The sequence below is a fragment of the Capra hircus genome, chromosome 4 (genome assembly GCF_001704415.2).
Source record: "Capra hircus breed San Clemente chromosome 4, ASM170441v1, whole genome shotgun sequence".
Classification (NCBI taxonomy): domain Eukaryota; kingdom Metazoa; phylum Chordata; class Mammalia; order Artiodactyla; family Bovidae; genus Capra; species Capra hircus.
The window spans coordinates 84,692,981-84,710,214 of NC_030811.1; the positions used below are offsets into that span (position 1 = coordinate 84,692,981).

Consider the following 17,234-nt stretch of genomic DNA (forward strand, 5'->3'; position numbering starts at 1 on the left):
TAACAAGAGCTGGTGAGGATGTGGATAAATTGGAACACTTGCTCTTTGCTGGTGGGAATGTAACATGGCACAGCCATTATGGAGAGCAGTATGCCAGTTCCTCAAAAAGTTAAACATAGAATTTGCACATAATTCAGCAATTTCACTTCCGCATATATACCCAGAAAAATAGAAAGCAGGGCATTGAACAGATATTTGTGTACCAGTGTTCATAATAGCAGGCTTCCCTTGTGGCTCAGATGGTAAAGCGTCTGCTTGCAATGCAGGAGACCCAGGTTCGATCCCTGGGTTGGGAAGATCCCTTGGAGAAGGAAATGGCAACCCACTCCAGTACTCTTGCCTAGAAAATTTATTTTACAGTACCTGAAAGGTGGAAACAACCCAAATGTCCACTGATGGATGAATAAACAAAATGTGGCATACACATACAGTGGAGTATTACTCCTTTTTAAAAATAAGTGAAAAAAAAATAAGTGAAATTCTGATATATGTAACAACATGGATGAACCTTGAAGACATTGTGCCAAGAGAAATAGCTAGACACAATAGGAAAAATATTGTACAATATTACTTTTATGAAATACCTAGAGCAGTCAGATTCTTAGGGAAAAAAGTAGAAGGGTAATTTTCAGGGCCTGGGTGGCAGAGAGAATAGGGAATTATTGTTTATGGGTACAGAGCTTCAGTTTGGAATGTTGAAAACCATCTGAAAATGGGTTGTGTTTATGACTGTGCAACAATATCAATGTATTTAATTCCATAGAACTGTACACCTAAGAATGGTTTAGATGGTAGGTTTTATGTACATTTTACCACAATAAAAATTATTTTTAAATATCAGAAGGCCTACAACAGCAAATCTAAAGGGCCAGTGATGTGGACCAGCATATATGAGATGCTTTGAAGGAAGAACACCTTGCTGAGGAAAGAGAGAGACAACATCTATAAAGTGTGGAGTGAGAGAGACATATTAGCTCTTGATATTGTATCTCTAAAATGATTGCTAAATTCAGCCCCCATTCACTAGTATCTGAGGCTTAGCAGAGAAGGAATACACTTAGAGTGTAACTACGTATTTTATAGAATCTGAAAGAGTCCTTGGGAGCATTGTGAGACCCCTTCCTAACAGGAAATGCTTAAAATAGTTGGGTAGGCTTCAGTGGTGCTACTGGCAAAGAATCTGGCTGCCAATCCAGTGACTCGAGATGTGGGTTCAATCCCTGGGTCAGGTAGATCCCCTGGAGTAGGGAATGGCAACCCAACCAGTATTTTTGCCTGGAAAATTCCATGGAGAGAGGAGCCTTGCGGGCTCTAGAACATGAGGCCACAAAGTTGGACGTGACTGAGCAAAACGATATGAAGGAATCTGTAATTCTCACAGCTCTATAGTTTGGCTTGAACTGTTTTCATTATGATTATGACAGTGTTGATTCCTTAGCTTCCTGTTGTGGTCTAAAGAAATACTGGTTACACCAGCTGTTCACATTCCAACTTGTGTAAGAGCTGTCATCAGTCATACAGTACCTTCAAATTTCAACTGGGGGGGGGTAAACAAGAGTGGACATGAACCTTTTTGAAACTGTTGATAACTGCAAAATTACTGGTTCCTTTCTCTCATGACACCAGTAATTTCCACCTGGAAATCATAAATTGATTCTTTTCTCCATCTATAAATTTTGCAGAACATTATAATTGCAATGTTTTAGCAGAAACAATATAAATGTCCCTCTCTGAATTACAAGTGCTTTTAAGCTACTTGCTGGAGGCAAATGCACTCCTTGCATCAACAAGTTAGTGAAAGTTGATTGAAAGAGAAGTAAAGCTAAGAGATTCTCTCAGTGATAACTGCAGCACCTGTATTAAAGGGCTAGCCGCTAAAAATTATGAGAAGTAATGAAGCAGCAGCAAATCTTACACTTGCTCTTGACAACATAATTGTGTCTTACTTGCTGTTATTTTAACCACAGTATTGGAGAACACCCAGTGAAACCAAAAACAAAGAAATGTGAAGACATCTGTGTCCATGTCTTTCACCTATAATGGTATATGTGTCTTGGTTTTTAGAGAAAGTTGTAGTAACCAATGAGAAGTATGCAACTAAATATATCTTTTGCTTCCATCTTATTTTAAAACCATTTCCCATGGTACTATTTTCAACAGTATCATTATAAAAACAATGAAATAAAATTTAAGGTGCCAAAGGAACCATAAACTTCCAGATGTTCAAGCTGGTTTTAGAAAAGGCAGAGGAACCAGAGATCAAATTGCCAACATCCGCTGGGTCATCAAAAATCAAGAGAGTTCCAGAAAAACATCTGTTTCTGCTTTATTGACTATACCAAAGCCTTTGATAGTGTGGATCACAATAAACTGTGGAAAATTCTGAAAGAGATGGGAATACAGACCACCTGGCCTGCCTCTTGAGAAACCTATATGCAGGTCAGGCAGCAACAGTTAGACTGGACATGGAACAACAGACTGGTTCCAAATAGGAAAAGGAGTACATCAAGGCTGTATATTGTCACCCTGCTTATTTAACTTCTATGCAGAGTACATCATGAGAAATGCTGGACTGGAAGAAACACAAGCTGGAATCAAGATTCAGGAGAAATATCAATAACCTCAGATATGCAGATGACACTACCTTTATGGCAGAAAGTGAAGAACTAAAAAGCCTCTTGATGAAAGTAAAAGTGGAGAGTGAAAAAGTTGGCTTAAAGCTCAACATTCAGAAAATGAAGATCATGGCATCTGGTCCCATCACTTCATGGGAAATAGATGGGGAAACAGTGGAAGCAGTGTCAGACTTTATTTTGGGGGGCTCCAAAATCACTGCAGATAGTAATTACAGCCATGAAATTAAAAGACACTTACTCCTTGGAAGGAAAGCTATGACCAACCTAGATAGCATATTCAAGAGCAGAGAAATTACTTTGCCATCAAATGTCCATCTAGTCAAGACTATGGCTTTCCCAGTGGTCATGTATGGATGTGAGAGTTGGACTGTGAAGAAAGCTAAGCACCGAAGAATTGATGCTTTTGAACTGTGGTGTTGGAGAAGACTCTTGAGAGTCCCTTGGACTGCAAGGAGATCCAACCAGTCCATCCTAAAGGAGATCAGTCCTGGGTGTTCATTGGAAGGACTGATGCTGAAGCTGAAACTCCAATACTTTGGCCACCTCATGCGAAGAGTTGACTCATTGGAAAAGACCCTGATGCTGGGAGGGATTGCGGGCAGGAGAAGGGGATGACAGAGGATGAGATGGTTGGATGTAATACCGACTCGATGCACATGAGTTTGGGTGATCTCCGGGAGTTGGTGATGGACAGGGAGGCCTGGCGTGCTGCGATTCATGGGGTCGCAAAGAGTCAGACACAACTGAGCGACTGAACTGAACTGAACTGAACTGAAAGACATATGACATATGATAGAAATCATCTATTCTTGAGGTATCTTTGGGCAATAAGTAGATTGTCTTTAGCCGTAAATCTTATGTGTTATTTTTACTGTAAATACACACAATGTGATGAATGTTCAGTTGTTCATGAGCTATCGGATTTCCAATGCATTCAGCTTTTTGACTTTTCCTGATTTCATGAAAAAATAGACCACAAAAGCCACTGTAAATTAAAAATATTAAAAACTGCCTGTAATGTCTTCATTGAACAATTATTTCACTGGGGACTATAGCCATACCCCAAATCCACTCAAATTCTACAGACACTTAATGATACAGTCAATTGCTAATAACACATCTACTTTAGTTTTCCTTCAGGGTGAGGGAAAAAGAGGAAATGGAAAGTGCTCTCTATTTGCATATCAATAACATTGCATTTTCAAGTCAGATTTCTATCATTTATTATTCAAGATAGCAGGAAACTTCTACAATTATAAAATTAATGGCATTTTGTGAAATCTTTTCTTTTTCTAATTTCTAAACTTCATGGCCTGCAAATAATACTCCTCTAAGAATAGCCTGTTGTCTTTGACAAAGGAACATATAGTAGCAATGAACAGTGCTACTCCTGTTTATATTTTTCTTGCCCTTATTCAAACTGAATCCCCAGTGTCTTTTTCTGTTCCTCTTATAGCATTGCCAAAATGTTAACAAAGGCTTTCTGGACTATATTTTTCCCAAATGCAACACAATCCTAAATTTGGCACATAGCTGTTTGGCTATATTTTCTTTAAATACTATAAAAGCCAGTTTAGCTTCATGGTGTCATTTGAATACTATTTCTCTCAATTGCATAATAATATGGTCCCATCAATTATATGATTAGTATTATATTCTTACTTGTGACTGTTTCCAAATACAGTACCTTGCCAAGGTTAAAAAAAATAATAATAATAATCTTAGCTATAGCTTTCTTATTTCTATGTACCATTTGATAGACATCTAGACTTTTTCTAGTTAAAAGGGAACTTATGTTATCTCCGTTGTCTTCAATTAACCCCAGATTTATTAATTATTGAGTGTACTCCTTATATTTTAACATACATTAACATTTGTTTGGACATTTGGGGAAAAAACTAGAAAATTTTAATGAAAAAATGTTTAAATGATAGAATATCCCTCTTGTACTAATTAACTTCTCTAAGGCTTTGAAATAAATGGTACAAAATCAAGATATTTTTAAACAGACTAATATTGCTTTTGAAAAAATTAAGATTCAATAATATTATTTGGACTCATTCAAATTAAATTTCCACTTGGGTACAACTAATTTTTTAATGAGTTTTTATCATGTGGTCCCATGGTTGATTTGCACCCTCCTCCTGTTAAATGATGCAAGGTACTTTGAAACTGAGATGTTATTATGCCTTACACAAATCCAAAACCAACTAGCCACAGGTGTCAACCATGTGAGTTGCTGAAAACAGGGCAAGGAGGATGGTGGTGCATCGAAAATATGTTCATCTTAAAGTGAAGCTGGGCACTGTTTATACATCAAGGTATTTTTACTAGTAGCCTTTGAAATATTTAGGCAGGTGCCTATGTATGATTTTGGTCTGTGTAGCAGATGTGTATGTATCTATACCTAACAGATCATAAAAGCCTAAAGGTTAATAAAGGGATAAAAGGTACGACCAAGAGGAGGGCTTGGTATGAGTCCACAGTATAATTTAACAATGAAGTTGACACAGTGTCTAGAGAGGCACACTAGAGACAGCATTTCCTTTCCTCCAAAGAGATACTTAAATGTTTCCATCTCCCTGAGACTTGGTGAGATGTAGCCCTGTGCTAGATTATTTTCAGGTGGTGTGGCGTTTTCATGAAAGAGTGGTGTGTGAGTGAAATTTAGAAGCCGATTTTTCCCTTATTAGAAAAATAAAAATCTGATAACACAGAGGAATCATTCCACATCATTCTGCAGAATATAGTGTTTCAAATGTTATTCAGTATGAGGGACATTTGAGTTTGCTCTTGAAAATTTTAGTTTCTTTTAAAAATAAATTTATAGGAGATGAAATCCAGTTTTAGAAGGCTATAGTTTTCTGCTAATGTTATTGGGATGTGAAGTGTATAATTCTCAATTTGAGTTGCTTTAAGAATCATACTAAGTCACTAAAAGAAATTTATGGAATGCAGTTTGAGTTCATAATGTAAAATAAGTTATTTATATTAGAATATGGGAACTATTAGGAAAGACCTATCTCTGAAATTCTTTTAAAGTGGAATATGCATCTGTTGTTGAAGCAAGTATGATATGATAACATACAAGAAAGAGCCAATACAAGAAATATTATTTTATTAAAATAATTAGTAGTTAGTATATATTAATAGGATCAATTCTGAAATTATAGATTGAGGACAGGAAGTTAAAATGATCAACATAATTCTTATGTACTTAAAATTACTTCTTTTCAAACTTTGTGCAATAATTGAGATAAACTTATAAATATCCAGCACACACACACACAAATGAGAAACAGTCAGAGATTCATGAATTTGTTACATGTGTAAAAGTATTACACATTTTGGTGTTTTAGGAATTATTTACAACCTTTGAAGTTTCTTTGAAAAATATCTTCTTTCAGATATTCAACAAAATATAAAGCAAGATTATGGAATTGTAACACTGGTTCAATTCTAGGTTGCTTCTCTTATAAACATAATGTTTGAATTATGTGTAGAATTTGTGTGAGTATCTCTGTTTGCAAAGTGTAATATTGGGCAATCTGCTAAATGATATAAAGATTTTTCAAAAGGTAAACTTAAGCTCACACTCAATCTCAGCAGTCAGTGAGGAAAATGCTTTCCACATGGCTTTTAACATGCCACAAACCAATTCTCTGCTTTGAAGATCATTCTCAATGGCAGGAGAGGGAAGACACCAAGGGCAGAGGGATTTTAGGTCAAAATCCACTGGCAGTATTCTGCAACTGCAGTCAACAAGGTTCTGGATCCACAATTCAGTCTTTCTGATTGATTCCTTGGGTACCTCATAGTGTTTCTATTTTAGTCCATTTCAATCAAATTTTAGAATATAGATTTGCTAACATGCAATGTTCACCAAAAAACAGTTGGGGAAATTGTAATGCCAGTTGGTAGGCAGGATTCGTCTGGATATTTAATTTTTAGTCCCATATTGAAAGCAACTGTTTAGTGCTATAGCTGTCTTTCACACAGAAGGAAACCTACAGAAAACTTATAAAGAGAACCTCATCAAACTTCAGTTTTCCCAAGTCTGAGAAATGAGATTGAGGTAAAGATTAAATGAGATGATGCGTGTAAAATATGAGTCATATGTGTGTGGTTAACCAATATAAGGTTTTCAATACTATTGTCATCATAATTTTTTAATCTGGAGCTCTACCTTCATTTCATAATTCAAAATTAAGGTAGACAACACATTTAAATGGTATAAAATTTAAATGATTTAAAAATGAAGATTAACAAAGAGTATATATTGGAGATTCTTCATTCCTCCTTCTTTCCAACCAGTTGGTTTCCTGTCAGGGGAAACTCATATAATCAATTCTTTATGTATCCTTGCAGAGATATTTTGCATATATGAAGGTAAATACAAAAATATTATTTACTTTTATACATGTTGTTGCAGAGTATGATTAACACATTTTTGTACCCTGCTTATTATTAGATATATTAATCAGTAAATTTCTCCTCTCTTTATTCAACCTCCCTGGAATTGACCACTAGTTTGTAGCATAGTTAGCCTTATTGGCTATCTCTGGGTCAAGCAAGCTCCTACTTTGTCTTCTCTTCTGATATGTACAATAGAAATTTTGCATCCTATCCTAAAAGTTCCTACAATCTACTTTCCCCTTCCCTGGGGGGCGGGGGTGGGGGGAAATGTATATATATATGTATTTTAATGAAAACTTTGATAAATAAATCATCCCATCATTTCTTTCTAATATTCAACTAACTGAATATTCATTGCAACAAAATGAGTCTTCTTTGACTTTATTTATCTCTTCCCTGATATATAAGAGCATAATAGATAATCAGAGAAGCCCAATAAACAAACATTTTCAGTCTAAAAATTAAGACTTCATAAATTTGTGAAAAGTGGGTAAACGGGGGACTGCAACACAGTAGTTGGTCTTTCTTGGTGGCTCAGATGGTAAAGAAACCTCCTGCAATGAGGGAGACCTGGGTTTGACCCCTGGGTTGGGCAGATCCCCTGGAGGAGGTCCTGGCAACCCACTCCAGTGTTCTTACTTGGAGAACTCCCATGACAGAGGAGACTGGTAGTCTACAGTCCATGGGTTCATAAAGAGTCAGACACCACCGAGTAACTAAATACACAGCACAGCAGTTGGGGGGGGGGGGTGGGGAGGTCCTAGTTTTTCTAAGTATCTGTCAACTCCATCAACTCATCAACTCATCATCTTCTGTGTGTCCACAATATTATCTCTAAAATAAGGGAGCTGAGCCAAGTGATTTCTCAGTATTAACATGATGGTTCTGTTTTATGTTTGCAGACCTTTTTGCTCTCATCACACAATACAAATATCAGCAGAAACATGGAGAAATAATGAGAATTGTAATAAATTCAAGACATTTTAAAACCAACTGGTATCAGTTACCCCACATTTTCTGAAGAATGAGGCATTATGTTTTGGGTTGAATCATTGGCATCCTCAGTTTATGCAATAGAAATTGTTAAAAAGGTGCTTTGAAACCATTACTGTATTATCTTAAGGTCAGATTCAAAGATAGAATTTCATTTATCTTTGAATTGTTTATAATTGGTATAAAATATCCCATGGAATTTGGCAATAAGGAGTTCATGATCTGAGCCAGTCAGCTCCTGGTCTTGTTTTTGTTGACTGTATAGAGCTTCTCCATCTTTGGCTGCAAAGAATACAATCAATCTGATTTTGGTTTTGACCGTCCGCCCATGTGTAGAGTCTTCTTTTGTGTTGTTGGAAGAGGGTGTTTGCTATGATCAGTGCATTTTCTTGGCAAAATTCTATTTGCCTTTTCCCTTTTTCATTCCGTACTCCAAGGCCAAATTTGCCAGTTACTCCAGGTGTTTCTTGACTTCCTACTTTTCCATTCCAGTCCCCTATAATGAAAAGGACATCTTTTTTGGGTGTTAGTTCTAAAAGGTCTGGTAGGTCTTCATAAAACTGTTCAACTTCAGTTTCTTCAGCGTTACTGGTTGGGGCATAGACTTGGATTACCGTGATACTGAGTGGTTTGCCTTGGAAACGAACAGAGATCATTCTGTCGTTTTTGGAATTGCATCCGAGTACTGCATTTTGGGCTCTTTTGTTGACCACGATGGCTACTCGATTTCTTCTGAGGGATTCCTGCCCACAGTAGTAGATATAATGGTCATCTGAGTTAAATTTACCCATTCCACTCCATTTTAGTTCTGTATCCTATCCTTTTGCCTTTTCATACTGTTCATGGGGTTCTCAAGGCAAGAATACTGAAGTGGCTTGCCATTCCCTTCTCCAGTGGACCACATTCTGTCAAAGCTCCAAAGATGGAGAAGCTCTATACAGTCAACAGAAAAAAGATCAGGAGCTGACTGTGGCTCAGATCATGAAATCCTTATCACCAAATTCAGACTTAAATTGAAGAAAGTAGGGAAAACCACTATACCATTCAGGTATGACCTAAATCAAATCCCTTATGATTATACGGTGGAAGTGAAAAATAGATTTCAGGGCCTAGATCTGATAGATAGAGTGCCTGATGAACTATGGAATGAGGTTCCTGACATTGTACAGGAGACAGGGATCAAGATGATCCCCATGGAAAAGAAATGCAAAAAAGCAAAATGGCTGTCTAGCGATGGCTTACAAATAGCTGTGAAAAGAAGAGACGCGAAAAGCAAAGGACAAAAGGAAAGATATAAGCATCTGATTGCAGAGTTCCAAAGAATAGCAAGAAGAGATAAGAAAGCCTTCCTCAGCGATCAATGCAAAGAAATAGAGGAAAAGAACAGAATGGGAAAGACTAGAGATCTCTTCAAGAAAATTAGAGATACCAAGGGAACATTTCATGAAAAGATGGGCTCAATGAAGGACAGAAATGGTAGGGACCTAATAGAAGCAGAAGATATTAAGAAGAGGTGGCAAGATTACACAGAAGAACTGTACAAAAAAGATCTTCATGACCCAGATAATCACAATGGTGTGATCACTTACATAGAGCCAGACATCCTGGAATGTGAAGTCAAGTGTGCCTTAGAAAGCATCACTATGAACAAAGCTAGTGGAGGTGATGGAATTCCAGTTGTGCTGTTTCAAATCCTGAAAGATGATGCTGTGAAAATGCTGCACTCAGTATGCCAGCAAATTTGGAAAACTCAGCAGTGGCCACAGGACTGGAAAAGGTCAGTTTTCATTCCAATCCCAAAGAAAGGCAATGTCAAAGAATGCTCAAACTAACCACAGAATTGCACTCATCTCACACACTAGTAAAGTAATGCTCAAAATTCTCCAAGCCAGGCTTCAGCAATACATGAACCATGAACCTCCAGATGTTCAAGCTGGTTTTAGAAAAGGCAAAGGAACAAGAGATCAAATTGCCAACTCCCGCTGGATCATCAGTAAAGCAAGAGAGTTCCGGAAAAACATCTATTTCTGCTTTATTGACTATGCCAAAGCTTTTGACTGTGTGGATCACAGTAAACTCTGGAAGATTCTGAAAGAGATGGGAATACCAGACCACCTGACCTATATCTTGAGAAACCTGTATGCAGGTCAGGAAGCAACAGTTAGAACTGGACATGGAACCACAGACTGGTTCCAAATAGGAAAAGGAGTATGTCAAGGCTGTATATTGTCACCCTGCTTATTTAACTTACATGCAGAGTACATCATGAGAAATGCTGGACTGGAAGAAACACAAGCTGGAATCAAGATTGCTGGGAGAAATATCAATCACCTCAGATATGCAGATGACACCACCCTTATGGCAGAAAGTGAAGAGGAGCTAAAAAGCCTCTTGATGAAAGTAAAAGAGGAGAGTGAAAAAGTTGGCTTAAAGCTCAACATTCAGAAAACGAAGATCATGGCATCCGGTCCCATCACTTCATGGGAAATCGATGGCGAAACAGTGGAAACAGTGTCAGACTTTATTTTGGGGGGCCCCAAAATCAGTGCAGATGGTGACTGCAGCCATGAAATTAAAAGATGCTTACTCCTTGGAAGAAAAGTTATGACCAACTTAGATAGTATATTCAAAAGCAGAGACATTATTTGCCAACTAAGGTCCCTCTAATCAAGGCTATGTTTTGTCCTGTGGTCATGTATGGATGTGAGAGTTGGACTATGGAGAAGGCTGAGCACCGAAGAATTGATGCTTTTGAAGTGTGGTGTTGGAGAAGACTCTTGAGAGTCCCTTGGACTGCAAGGAGATCCAACCAGTCCATTCTGAAGGAGAGCAACCCTGGGATTTCCTTGGAAGGAATGATGCTAAAGCTGAAGCTCCAGTACTTTGGCCACCTCATGCGAAGAGTTGACTCATTGGAAAAGACTCTGATGCTGGGAGAGATTGGGGGCAGGAGGAGAAGGGGACGACCGAGGATGAGATGGCTGGATGGCATTACAGACTCGATGGGCGTGAGTCTGAGTGAACTCCGGGAGATGGTGATGGACAGGGAGGCCTCGCGTGCTGCGATTCATGGGGTCGCAAAGAGTCGGACACGACTGAGCGACTGAACTTACTGACTGATCCAATGGAAATAAAAGTCAAACATGGAAAGGAATGATAAGAGGATTTAAAGGAATGAGATGAAAATAAAATTTAAGTAAATAATTTAAATGTCAGGGTCCATCCCCATACCCAACCACCCAGAAATATCTGCAGATCACCTTTACTTGGTGGATCACCCATCCCCCATCTGCTATGAGTGTTGGCTGCAGAAGTTTCCCAACATTCACCAAGTCCATAGGTCAAGGAACATATGTAAGGATTCTACTAGTTACTAAGTTTATTTATTCCAGCAAAGAATCCCAGATGAATCAAAAAACAAAAACATAAACCTGGAGTGTATTTATGGACAGACAGGACTCACCCTGAAATGGACATGAGCCAACCCTCCATTGATCATGTAACTTCCAAATAACTCCAACTCACACTGCTGGGCCGGTGTTAGTGTTTGGTGTCTCCAGGAATTAGGGTCAGTTCAGAGTCAGTGCTCAGTAATCCGTGAGTAGTTTGTTTATTCCCCCTTTACAAGTGCAGTCACTCTGAAAAATGGCCAGAAGTTCTTTGAAGAAGGAGGAAGATTTATGGTATGTTTTTGTCATTATAGCAAGGTCCTTCTTCCAGAGGTCTTGCCCTCTCATATAGTCTAGGGGTTCTGAGTCTGTGAACTGGATCAAGTATAGGAATTGGTGGAGGGATTATAGCTCTCTATTTTGTTAATTCAAGTCAGACTTCTATTAACATTAGCCAGATTTAGAATGCTTTTATATATATAAATCAAGTAAGATTTTTGTAGAATGCCATCTATTTCAGTTATAGGGAAATCAGGGCCAATTAGCCAAAGGCAAAAACATCAGCTGGTAAAGCCATTTTAATTACTGCTTTGACTGTGATGCCCATCGTGGTCACCACAGTCACCTTTTCTGTGGTGATTAAGTGCCACTACTTGGCTTCCACTGTCAGGGCCCATCATCCATTTTGAATTCACAGAATCCAGGTCAATGGCATTCTGAAAGTATCCCTAGCCAGTGGAGAACAGCCTCCACAGAACTCCTGTAGGATGCCAGGACTCTGCTCAATAATGCAGTCCTATAAAACTTTGTAAAGAGAGTGTCCACTAGACACTCCCAGGGGACATATTAAGAGGATGGTTGAAAGAAAGTGAAGTCGCTCAGTTGTGTTCAACTCTTTGCGACCTCATGGACTGTAGCTTACCAGGTTCCTCCATCCATGGGATTTTCCAGGCAAGAGTACTGGCGTGGGTTGCCATTTTGTTCTCCAGGGGACTTACCTGACCCAGGGATTGAACCCTTGTCCTCCCGCATTGTAGGCAGATGCTTTTACTGGTTGCTGCTGCTGCTGCTAAGTCGCTTCAGTCATGTCTGACTCTGTGCAACTGTATAGATGGCAGCCCGCCAGGCTCTGCCATCCCTGGGATTCTGCAGGCAAGAACATTTTACTGGTTGAGCTGACCTGAAATGATAAATCTACTCTAGGCTTCCAGTCTCTATGAGCTTTTGCATACCTTCCTCTATAACATACCAAGGAAGATCTGCAATTTCAAATTCGTTTGGTGTAGACAACCAAGAAAACTGTCAAGATCATTCTCTTTGCTTAACACCTTAAATCCAGAATCTCTGCTTAATATGAGAAGGCAGATTACATTCCTATCAGACTAAGCTTTATTTGTTCCATGACCTTTAGACTTCAGCAAATTCTTCACGAATTCACTCCTCAGTTGGGACCTGGAAATACCCAGTTTTGTTACTCTCTCTTTGAAGCTGCTAAAAGCTTTTCTTGGATTTTCTTTCCCCTCTTAAAGGCTACTTGCTAAATCCATTCTCAGAATCACCAGATACCATGGAAGGAAATAAGCTGCTTCTTGTTAGCTTATACGTGAATGATGAGCATATCTCTGGAATTTTAGCCAGTCAGGACTTCTTTCACTCTACAGATCTCTCATGCCTTAAATAGTAATATGAACTTTGTAATTTAATCAGCTTTTCCTACCTGTTGTAATGAGAAATTTGGTCTTGCCTGGACTTATTATATCTTATACAGCAATAGAATTCCCTTCTGTTTGTGCCAGTTAGGAACAGTTTATATTTATCTGGTACTCCTCAGATAAATATAGGAGGGCAGAGAGTCGCTTATTATTGTTTTAAGTTCAAAAACCCAGACCTCTCTATTTGGGGACACTAGATCCCTTAGATCTTTTGGCAAAATTCATTTAGTGTCTATAGGAAAAAAAAATTTTTTTTCTGAGCATAAGACCATTTATTAAGGCTTTGTGACTTCAGAGAAACATGCTTCTTCCATTCTATACTTGACTATAGTGTCCTCCACAGTGCCCATGAGGTAATTTACCTAATCTTTTAGAAATCTACGGAGATACCTTGTCTGCTAATGCTCAGTAACCATTTTCTTCATTGATGAAAGTTCATTTTAATGAGTGGTCATGGAAAGTAGGTAATGCATGTGATTAATCTACCACTGGCCCTAGATATCTCCTCAAAGATATTATGAGATATTTTAAATATTTAAAAAACTAGAATAAAATGTTCTGCTATTATATTTTTCAGTGAATATTTAACATACTTTGTTAAAGAGAGATGTGTGGTAGAAATAAATGAGGACCACCAAATGAGAACAAACAGGCTACTTATTCAGAGCTTGCTATTACAAAGGAGTTGGCCACCATCACTTTGGTTTGGCAGAGACCCAAAGAAAGTTTTATAGTTTAAAAAGGGAGAAGGAGGCTTTATGTATACGATTAAAAGTTGTTGGCAAGGGGAAGCTAGATGAGGTTAACTATAGTGCAGAATTCTATATGGTTCATTGAGGAGCGCGTTTGACTTTCACTGGTTGATAAAAACTAAGGAAGCTGATACTCACTGACAAAATGCTGTCCGTTCTGGGCTGCAGAGACCATGGTTTATGGTTTGCCTTTCCTGCTGATCCTGCTGATAACTCAGATTATGAGTCAGAGGTCTTTGTCATATATGATCTGGCCGCTGCCCATTTGTATATCCACTTTCTTGATATGAAAGTAGTTCCAGGTTTGTCCACTGACAGTTTGGTGAAAACATTACTTTCCTGCATATTGTATACCATTAAGCAGGTGAATTATTGCAGAGAGAGTGCCAGTTCCCACTTTTCCATAATTCAGTCTTATTAGAAAGTGGCTTTCTAAATTAAAATAAATGAGATGCTAATAACAATTCAAATATTGTTTCTGCTTGATGGCTATGTTGTGTCTGACTCCTTGCAACCCCATGGACTGCAGCATGCCAGGCTCCCCTGTCCTTCACTGTCTCTGCTCACATTCATGTCCATTGAGTTGGTGATGCTATCTAACCATCTCATCCTCTGCCAGCTCCGTCTCCTTTCGCCTTCAGTCTTTCCCAGCATCAGGGTCTTTTCCAAGTTGGCTTTTTGCACCAGATGGCCAAAATACTTAAGCTTCACCTTTAGCATCAGTCCTTCCAGTGAATATTCAGAGTTGATTTCCTTAGGATTGAGGGGTTTGATCTCCTTGCTGCCCAAGCAAGGGACTCTCAAGAGTCTTCTCCAGCACTACAGTTCAAAAGCATCAATTCTTTGGTGCTCAGCCTTCTTTATGGTCCAACTCACATCTTTACATGACTCCTGGATATATTTAAATATCACTGACAGTTAAAGAAAAAATTCCAGTAAGTTACTGCATTAAGTTAAATATCCTTAGGGTTTTGAGTTGATGATTGACAGATGGCTTTATTTTGGAAATGTTTGATTGATAGAAAATTACTCCAACCCTTCATGCCTGGACAGGAATTTAAATCATTGGCTTTTAAATTTTGTTGTGCCTTTTTTTTTTTTTTCATAATTCATTGTCATTCCACTTGGCCCAAACCTGCACCACACTTCTTTGTTTTCTACATGCTACATCAATAATGTGTTTATCATCCATGCACAGATGAATGTAGGCTTATTACTTTGTCACTGAGGACTTAAAAAAAATGCTGATTTATTTATATGTCAGAATAACTGTCAATTAATGTCAAACTTGGCATGGTACCAAAATATATAAAGAGAAATATTGTCAGTTTATGATAATCCCCTAAGTATACTGTGTGTTAAGTTAAATATAAATTAATATAATACTTTGTCCTTCATCTAGCAAGAAGATTCATACACTTTCAATAGTATACTGTGCAGAAAGAATTTTTTTAAAAGATTCTGATGGTTTATGGATTCTATTTTTGGAAGTTTTTTGTGATTTTTCTTGGAGACATTTTTCTTCATTCTGATACAAAGACATCAATTTAAAAAAAAATCAGAGCAAACATCAGTTCAGTTCAGTTCAGTCACTCAGTCGTGTCCGACTCTTTGTGACCCCAGGCCTCCCTGTCCATCACCAAACTCATGTCCATCACCAAACTCCTGTCCATTGAGTCAGTGATGCCATTCAATCATCTCATCCTCTGTTGTTCCCTTCTCCTCCTGCCCTCAATCTTCCCCAACATCAGGGTCTTTTCAAATGAGTTAGCTCTTCGCATCTGGTGGCCAAAGTATTGGAGTTTCAGCTTCAACATCAGTCATGCTTAGTAGTAAAACACTGAAAACCATAAGATGAGAATAAGGCAAGGATGAATACTGTCTTTCCTTATAGTCTCCTTTGCCTCACATCCTAGGCAGGGACATATGGGAGATGGGGGGAAGGGTTGCAGGGAGCCAGAAGGACAAAATGGGTTGAAAAAGACTAAAATTTGTACCAGGATTACAGAGGGGCTTATGTTTTAGTCAAGTGATTCATTTCTCAAGTTGGTTGGTAGGTACATGAGGTTGATATTCTTATTACAGTTGAACATGTAGATGTAATGTTATAAACTATTGTTTGCATCAATGTATAGTTTTGAGATAAAGTTTAATCCAGGAAAAACAATATAACGGAGTATTTAATTTGGGTAAAGGTAAGGAAATAACCTTAGATTATTTAAACCAATTACTTTTTTAGGCAGGTGATAATTTAGTCTCATTAAAATGACCATGTGTGAAACTACAGCATCATACACAGTGTTGAGGTTTCACTTCTCTTATATTGTCCTCAGATCTTAAAATAGCTGGAAGAGCACACATTCCTTTCTATTCAGTGAATTCTCAAATCAAAGGTTGAATTCCAAATTTCTACATTTTATGTCCCTTACTACTCAAAATTTTTTGAGAAAGCAGTTATGAAAAGTCTTGGAGAGTTGGAAATATAAAGGGAATACTGCTGAAGGAACTGGCACCCCCATCACTATATCATTTAACGGTTTACAAATGATTTAGCAGTAATACCACCAGGCTTCTCAGAGTTCACAATTTCCATTCTCACATCTGAAAATAGATCAGAGTTCTGCTAACAGTTCACACCATTTTTCAAAATAGGTCAGCAGAGCCTTTAATATCCAGTGTTTAAAAGGCATCATCACAAATGCTGCTCCTGCCTACACTTAGATAAAGTGGGGGTGATTTGTGAGGTGCAAAGGAAATCTCCCAAAACAGCATAATCACTTAAAAAATAAACTTGGATTGCTTGCTTGTCTTACAAGATGCTTAAAAACCATCATTCTATTTAATTGCAAGGAAAATAAATTTAGAGAAATTCAAGTTTAAAAAGAGATGGACGGGAGGAAACAGAATTGGAGAGAGAGAAAAATGAGTGAGAGAGTGCAGAAAGAGTGAAAATGAAAAGGACAGAAAGCTAAAGAGACAGGAAATAAAAAAGAGAAAGACAAAGAGAAGGAGATTCAGAGACCAAGAGAGTAAGGGAAACTAGGGAAGGGAGAAAGAACAAGAAAGTGCAATAGAACCCTAGGGAAGAAAAAGAAAATGGTATGCAGCAGATAAGGGAAACCTCTTTCTCTCACACACATTCACAGTGTGTGTGTCAAATGGCTAATTCAAATTCCAATAATCCGTTCAACTATTGTTGTTTGTTATTTGCTATTTAATGGCTAAGTCTAAGTTGTGTCCGACTCTGTTGCTACCTCATGGACTGTAGCCCATAGGGATCCTCTGTCCGTGGGATTTCCCAGGCAAGAACACTGGAGTGGGTTGCCATTTCCTTCT

At 38.1% G+C, this 17,234-nt stretch overlaps 1 non-coding gene across 1 annotated transcript; it reads left to right on the forward strand.

Moving 5' to 3' along the window:
• Nucleotides 225-296, forward strand: TRNAC-GCA. The gene has a single exon. It is a non-coding gene; the product is annotated as a tRNA-Cys (tRNA).